This window comes from Herpailurus yagouaroundi, unplaced genomic scaffold (assembly GCF_014898765.1).
Source record: "Herpailurus yagouaroundi ecotype Mexico unplaced genomic scaffold, PumYag 140, whole genome shotgun sequence".
NCBI classification, from domain to species: domain Eukaryota; kingdom Metazoa; phylum Chordata; class Mammalia; order Carnivora; family Felidae; genus Herpailurus; species Herpailurus yagouaroundi.
The window spans coordinates 39970855-39977475 of NW_024412395.1; the positions used below are offsets into that span (position 1 = coordinate 39970855).

A 6621-nucleotide genomic window follows, 5' to 3' on the forward strand; every position below is an offset into this window, starting at 1 on the left:
ATTTCTTCTTTCTTTCTTTCTTTCCTTCCTTCTTTCTTTTTTCTTTCTTTCTTTCTTTCTTTCTTTCTTTCTTTCTTTCTTTCACATCAGTATATTTAAAAAGTTCCGAGGTCAGACCTGGGAGTAACTCAGTTGCTTGGTGGTTCCATATGTCTGTCCATCTCCAGGTGCCATCATGGCAAATATGGTCTGTCAAGTGCTCCTGGGCTCCTGCCTCACTATCCTGTCCCAGTCTCTCATGCACTTGAAGGTGCTCATCCAGGTGGGATATAAGCCTCTTCTTCCAACAATAGAACAAAATATTTGGGGGCAGCAAGTATGTCAGTTTCCTGTCTGTTTTATCATGTTCAGCACATTGGGAGCATAGATGGGAAGCATGAGTTGTTCACAGACTCTAAGACTGTGTTCAGGAGTCCTTGGAACTGTGTTCTATGGTAAAGTTTTACAGGATTTAGGCCCTGGAAATGAACAGAAAGAAGTCACACCTTCCTTTGACCAAGTTATGAATGATACAACTCAGGAGAGATGACGGTTCATTCTGCTGCTACCATCATCATAAATCCCTTCCACATGACCAACTCTGAGATCTATGGTACAATTCATTGGAAGAGAATCCAAGTACTGTGGAATTTGTGACTCCATAGTAACCTTCTATTGTGAAGAGGGCATCCTAGGATTTTTTTGTGGGTTTTATTCCCCAACTCCTAGGTGATATCATTTCCTTGTGGCTTTATAACTCACTGCTCTGTTACCTATGCACTAGACAGTGGGGTTTCTACCATGAACGAAATGAAGTTATTCCCAAGCTGTCATAGGACTTTTTACCAGTATGTTGAGCTACTCCTTTGTGCTTGTCTCTAATCTTGTGGCTGTCAACAACTGGGGGCTCTCTTGGATCCCCTCCTTACTCTCCAGTGTATATTTCTTGGATAGGTAGCTAGTACATGCTACAAAAAGAGGGAAATATGAGCTGATGAAATAGCTTGTCTTTCCAGAAGGTCCCCTTTGGGAAGAGTTATTGTCGTGACTTGAGAATGTTAATTTGAAGCTGTGGGGCAGGGACAGTGATATTTCTATAGTCCTAGATGCAGAGAATTATGGGAGACAACATTGATTTCCCTCCCATGAGTGGCATTCTTTTTTAAATAATTATTTAATCTTGGAAAATAAAAATAAAAAGTTCCCAGGTCATTCTAATATGCAGCCAAGGTTGAGAAGTCCTGGGATAGACTTAGAGATAGTTTGTTCTTATTCTACTGTCCTCCTATGGAAAGTCCCTCTGTATCTCTGAAAGGTGACTGTCAGCTTGTTTTAATTCCAGTGAGGAGAGGATCTTAGTCTGCTCAGGCTGTGATAATAAAACACTGTCGGCTGGTGGCTTAACAGAAGTTTATTTTCTCACAGGTCTGGGAACTGGGAAGTCCAAGATCAAGGTTCTAGCAGGGATCAGTTCCTGGTGAGAGCTCTCTTTCTGACTTGCAAATGGCTGCCTCTTTACTGTGTCCCTTCCACGGAGAAAGGGCAACAAGCTCTCTGATGCCTCTTCTTATAAGGACACTAATCCTATTGGATCAGGGCTCCACCCTTATAACCCCATTTGAGCTTAATTGCTTCAATAAAGGCTCTGTCTGCAAAAACAGTCACATTGGGGTTTGAGGTTTCCACATATGAATCTGGGGTCGGGGGAAACACATTCAGTCCTTATCAATGAGGTCACAGCTAATTAGGTTGTAGGGTGACTCAAGTTGTTAGAAAGCTCTTCATATTAAGCACAAGCCTTTCTCTTCCTAAATTTTCCCTACCTCTTGGGTCTTAATTCTGCAGCAAGGGTTAAGAGAACTGGGAGGCATCTAAGACAAGAACAACTATTTTTGCATGCATTACAGTCTCTGGAGCCTCAGGAGAATATTGTGAGCAAGATATCATTATCCCCAGTTTATAGATCAGAAGACTGATACCAGAGAGGATGAGTCATCTGCCTAAATTCATAAAGCTGATTAGTGGCAAAATGAGAATTCACACCCAAGCCTTTCTCCTTCCTAAGCCCGGCTCTTTCCAGCACTGTGCTGAAGTGATTTCTTATACAACAGCCCCTAGGATATACGAAGGTAAAGTTGACTGACTCCTGAGAACATGCCTTGTTTGTCCAAATGCTGCTTGTGCTATTGCTTGTTTTTGCTTTTCTATTTCTCCCTTTCTCCCCTTTATTTCATCCATCTATTACCTACTCTTCATTCTAGCTCTGATTTACTTCTTTCACCTCATAATCTTATTTTTCCTCAATGTCTTTCCTGGAATTCCTTTCATTTTACAAACTGTAGTATGGATCAAACTTTAGCATGTGTAAGAATCATGCAGAAATATTCTGATTCAGTAGGTGAAGTGGGGCCCAAAGGTGTGTACCATCGTTTGTCTATAATGTGTTTACAATTTTTTTATACCTGCTCTCCTTCTCCACCCCCATTTTTTTGCAACAGCCTTTCTCTTTCTTTTTTTAGGAAATGATTTTAGCCCACTCTGTGTGATTCTGGTGAGTCTGTCAGTCATGTGGTCCCATGTAATCCACCATAGGAATCGACACAGGAGTTAGAACAGCATGTCAGAATGTGTACACCATTTCTCTGGACACAGTGATTGGTCCTCTTGTCACTTAGCACCTGATCCATGAAGAGCCAATCAGAATCTTTTCTCAGGATTGCCATGGATGCAGGGAGAAAAAGAGTTCTTTCCCTTGATGTTGCTGACTGTTAGTGATGCTGATGGCCATCTTTGTTTTTACACAGATAGAGTCTACCTGGGAGTGAAGTGAACACAAAGGGAAGGAGAACGTGAAGATGAAGAGTGAGAGGGACCAGTCTTGATGGCACTGCATCTAGATTTGCTGAAGGCTGTTTCTCCCTTAGGTTGCCCATTCCCTTGAGTCAATAAATACTGTTTGGTTTAAGCTTGTTACAGTTGGGTTTTACCTTCTTGCAACCACACTTAAGCTATAAAACATGTCCATTTTAGGCGTGCCTGGGTGGGTCAGTTAGTTAAGTATCCGACTTCAGCTCAGGTCATGATCTCATGGCTTGGGTGTTCCAGCAGTGCATCAGGCTCTCTTCTCTCAGTGCAGAGCCTGATTCGGATCCTCTGTCTTCCTATCTATGGGTGCTTGTGTCTCTCTCTGCACTCCCCCACCCCCACTGCTTGCGTTCTCTCTCTCTCTCTCTCTCTCTCAAAAACAAACATTTTTTTAAATGTCCATTTTATCCAACACTGCAATCAATACCTGCTCACAAAATAGGCACAGAGAGATTTCTCATTGTACATTTACTTTCCTGGGTCTCCAAATTGGCTGAAATACCAAAACTCTTGCTGGAAATTCATGCAGAAACTGCTTTGGAATCTGTCTTTGATTCCTGGGCTTCAGCAGATACCAAGATGGGAATTGTGGTTAAGAATCCAGGCTTCAGGTTGGGCAGAAGTGGGTTCAAATTATGGCTTTACGACTTGCTACTAAGCTGCAAATTCTCTAAGGCTCAATTTTTTTTCCCATTTGTAAAATGAGGGTAACATTATTTATGGAGCAATTATCACTTTGGTCTGATCCATTCCTCCTGCTCACTCTTTTTTCCCCCTATAACTGCACATGTACCTCTGGCCCATAGTGGGCATTGTCTCAGGGAGGGCCAACAATAGTACCTTTGTTCCAGCGGAGTCAAATTAAACTCTGCTTGGAATTCGAATTGTCAGTGAAAACCCACAGAAGTAGAAGGCAATGTAGGTAGAGTCATCTGATGATAGGGCCACAGACAGAGAAGAGAACCAAGAGCTGCAGCTGAGTGCCTCAGAGTGTTGTCCTTTCTGTCTTTCCTAACCCTATTTGTGCAGCTCTTCTGATTCACGAGCCAGTCCAGAGGCCTACTCATAAATCTGTTTTGGGTTATGTGGGATCCAGCCAAAGAGCCTTAATGAATCACTCCACCTCAAAAGGTAGCTCTGAGGAGCGCCTGGGTGGCTTAGTCGGTTAATCAACCTCTTGATTTCGGATCAGGTCATGATCTCATGGTTCATGAGATCAAGCCCCGGGAAGGGCTCCATGCTGAGAGTGCAGAGCCTGTTTGGGACTCTTTCTTTCCCTCTCTCTCTGCCTCTCCCTTGCTTGCATGCGCACACATACATTCTCTCAAAATAAATAAATAAACTCAAAAAATAAAGTTAGCTCTGAGAATTAAATAAGATAATATGTGTGAGGTAATTCACTCAGTACTGGGGATATAATAAATGTTTAACAAATGTTTACTAGTATTCCAGCTTGACTTCCTGACTGGTGAATCCTACATGGTTAAATAAGTAAATCCCTGCTTATAACCCAGAAGTCAGCTATGTGGAGTTTCCCATGTGAGAAGAAGTTTGACTCTGAATTGGAGACTATATATCAGTGTCTACTCTTATACCTTTGGGTAGGGTAAGAATTAGATGGAAAGATTCTGCTTCAGAAGTTCAGGGGTGGGAAAGTCAAATTTGAAATTACCAATTATCTTCTCTATCCATGGTGTGTTAATTCATATGGTAGTTTTCTTCTGATTGGAAGATACATGAAACTCCCATTGTTTCTCAGTATTGGGTTCTAGAAGCAGATTTGTCTTTGAAAAGACGGAGCCCCACAAATTGATTTCATATGTATTACATGTTTTAAATCAGTCCCTTGGTAGTAGACTGAATAATGGACCTCAGAGATGCCAGTCCTAATTCCTGGAACCTGTAAATGTTAACTTATCAGGAAAAGGGGGTCTTTGCAAATGTGATTTAGTCAAGGATCTTAAGATAGAGAGATTATCCAGGATTATATGGGTGGGCCCAATTTGCTACAATGTCCTTATAAGAGAGAGGCAGAAGGAATTTACACCCACACCCAGAAAAGAGGGGTATGTGAAGACAGGCAGAATCGGAGTGATGTGACCGCAAGCCAAGACATACTGACAGCCACCAGAAACTGGAAGAGTCAAGGAAGGGATTCTCCTGTAGAGCCTCCAGAGGGAGTGTGGCACTGCTGATGATTTGATTTTTGCTTAGTGAAACTGATTTTGGATTTCTGGCCTGCAGAACTGTGAGAGAATAAATTTCTGTTGTTTGAAGACACCAAATTTGTGATAATTTGTTACAGCAGCTGCAGGAAACAAATACACCATCTTAAATACATTTCTCAAATGTATTGAAAATCTGTCTAACCAAAAGCTATAAAAGACAGAAATTTTATTCTATTTATGTAAGTTATTTGGCACATTCTATCCTGCAAACTTACCAAAAAGCTGAGAAAAGTTGCTCTTGTTCTTTTTCTTTTTCTGCACCCAAAGTGGGGCATGAACTCACAACCCCAAGATCAAGAGTCATATGCTCTACTGACTGAGCCAGCCAGGTGTTCCCAAGAAAAGTTGTTAATGCAAAGATTCAACTCCTTCTGTGGTATCATGTGCAGACCACCCCCAATTGAATGATTTTCGTTAACAGGCACACAGCTTGCTCTGCTTCTGATGCAGTTTCCATTGCTCCTGGGTCTTAGTTGCAAAGCTCTTCGGCCCCTTCTGAAGAGAAGTAAAAGAATATGGCTGACCGCAGATAACAAGCCCTTTCCCCCTCACTTCTCCAGGAGCAAGAGACTGGTTCATTACACAATGGCCTTCAATATCCCTTCTCTCCCCAAGGGATGAGGTCAAGTGAGGTCAAGCATCTTGAGGGAAAATAAAGAACATTACTAAAGACTTCTTTCATTTCTCTCCTCTTATGGCAATGATCATTTTAATGTTTCTAATACTTTAAAAATATTGTACAAATATTTGTAAAAAATACAGAAGAATGTATAGTAAATAGTTGAAGTTCCTCTCTCCACAACTTCCCATTATACTCCCTTCCATATATTTAACCGTGGTAAAATGTTTCCTTCCAGAAATTTCTTTAAATGCCTGTGTACTCCAATGGCATGTATGTGCCTGTATGTGTACTTGTACACATAGACACAGAGGTTTTTTGGTTTTTTGTTTTAATCTGATATCAATAATTGGAAAAGGCCAATTGCTGAATCAAAGCAACTCTGTTATGCCAAGATCAGGGCCATGGTTCAAAAATATAGAACACTGACACCCAAGCTGGAGACGTTTGGGTAGATGCTATTTAAGCTTTTGAACCCTTGACTTCTTTGAATCCTCCTGGTTCACAGAAGTGATCGCCCATCTCCATTAAAAGCCAGCATTCTTTCCTTCTTGAGGACCATTAAGATGTCTTTCCCTGTATGCAGAATGTGTCTTTCTCATGATCTGCCCCCATTTTTCTTTCTGGTCATTAGGCCTATATCATTAGGGTTAACTTTCAACATAACATCGTTGGGGACATGCTGGGCCTGATAAGGAAGGAAAGAGACTTACCTAAAGGAGTTATAAGACCTAATTATAATGTATTGGTAGTAGCTGAGGGAGTATTACAGAAACTGGATTCTGAGGCCACTCCATCACACAGGCAGAACAGTTGGATAAAGGAGAGTTTACTGATTTGTGGACACTTCCCAAAATATAAGATTTAACAGCCTGTCAAAGATCTGAGGAGAGGGGCGCCTGGGTGGCGCAGTCGGTTAAGCGTCCGACT

General features: G+C 41.5%; 1 pseudogene; it reads left to right on the top strand.

Annotated features, from left to right (window-relative positions):
• Positions 1-1364, top strand: part of LOC121030590 (mitochondrial carrier homolog 2-like) — a 56976-nt pseudogene extending 55612 nt beyond the window's left edge.
• Positions 1365-6621: the final 5257 nt, after the last annotated feature.